Source organism: Macrobrachium nipponense, chromosome 1, assembly GCF_015104395.2.
Source record: "Macrobrachium nipponense isolate FS-2020 chromosome 1, ASM1510439v2, whole genome shotgun sequence".
Lineage (NCBI taxonomy): Eukaryota > Metazoa > Arthropoda > Malacostraca > Decapoda > Palaemonidae > Macrobrachium > Macrobrachium nipponense.
Genome location: NC_087200.1, coordinates 77053220 through 77055147, shown reverse-complemented (window position 1 = coordinate 77055147; position 1928 = coordinate 77053220).

Genomic DNA, 1928 nt, shown 5'->3' with positions numbered 1-1928 from the left:
ATTCACGTATCAACGCACGCACGCCCACGCATGAGCGGAAATTGGTAGTTGGCAACAGCTTACGCCAGTAAACCGTAAATGTAACGTAAAACATACGTAAAATCGTAGACGTACGGTGACGGGTCGTGCGGTCGCTAAGCTCCGCCCACCAGGTCGCCGTAACCCATTCCAGTTTTTAAATGTTCAAAACAAGTGGGTGGTCACGCCAAATGTCAGCTGACGTAGCTCCAGGCATTGCAAGTGGGCGCCACGGTGACTGCTGCGGGGTAAGCGCTAGGGTCACCAGCATCGTTCGCCGTGGTTTCTTTCCGCTGCGAACACGGGCCTCCAAATTGCGCTGTAGCCTACGGCGAAACCGATTCACACATTTACAACGCTGTACGACATGGCAACGCTGTAGCGTGGTATAAAAGGTCAGGTCGGCGCCCTCAGGTCAGCTGTTGATTCCGTCTCCCAAGACCAGCAGTTTCCTTCAAGCTCTCCACAGCGCCCTTCAAGATGCCGAACCTCCTAAAACGACCAAGGAAGGGACACATCAACGTCCACATCTTGCAGGACCTTCTTTGTCGGCCCGGAAGAGACTCCTACAGCCACTCCTACAACCACTCCTGCAGACATTCAGGACAGGGAAAATGTCAACTTCCACCTACAGGAGTCGGAGTTGGACGAGATTCTGACTGATGACAGCGACACGGAAACTCTCCATGAAGTGGACAGAACGTTCCCTTGTCGAAGATATTTATTTCTTCTGAATAGCAGTCTTACAATAATGGTGTAACAAATAATGTAAATATCTGAGAGGAATTCTTATATACATCTAAAAAATATCTTGAATAGGTAGAATTTCTATTTATTTCCAAGAAGTTTTTGATAAGTTATTAGATGTTATTCTATATCGCTTAAATATAATCATCGCCCTTAGTCACAATTTTCTTTTATATGTCTAAGTGTATGTCTGAATGGTAAAATCGAAGCAAGAAAATTCTAGTGCTAGTCTTTTATAGTACTTATCCTATGTTCATTTATTTGTGATGTTACATTAATTACATATATATATTATCAGATGGCTACTATAAAAAAAGTTACCATAAAACTAAATAGATAAATTTGTAGGAAAACAACGAAGAGACGAGCTGTTACAATGATTGTTTACGGAACGGCAAGCTCTGTTCACAGGCCAGCCCTTTTTGTACCCTACGGCACCACAACGGTGGGCGGTGTCGGTTGACGTGAAGTTGACGTACATAGAACATTACAATATCGGCGTTAGTTCCAGGTAGACGTCCGACCTTGCTTTCTTTGCGCGTACATTTGCGGCGCAATTTTACGGTGCTGGCTTTACGTCCGTTTAGCCCGTGTCCTGTTTAACAGCTGTTCAAGGTCATTTCACCGCGATGATGTCCACGATCCACATACGTGGGCATACGCCGTCGTGATACGTGAATGTGTGACCCCAGCATTACTATGTTGCAGACGTTGGCTACAGTTAACCTAATGCAAGAATAACAAAGTACTATTAATCCTAGGCCTTATTAATGTTACAAGGCTGATGCCCATGAGAACAAGCGGTCTACAGTAAAACTTTTTCGCTGAATTCAAATTAAATATCTAGGCACGGCCATTACAGGATTACCGAAAGTCGGTTTAGCAAGTCCCGAACACTATAAACCGCATTATCTGGCTCCCATATACTAACTTATGGTCATGTTAATGCAGAGAATAAACTAGTACCTAATCATTTTCACATACTTCATGGCCGAAATGAATCCTTTTATAAGTACACGATCGTCTTATATTAATGGGAAAATTTTGAAACTTTCGAACAAAACACGCATATTTAACCTACAATAAGTACAATGTCTAAGGTTTCACCAGTACTACCTTATCAGGTAAACTAATCGTAGGTAAGTGAAGAGCAAGAATTAAGG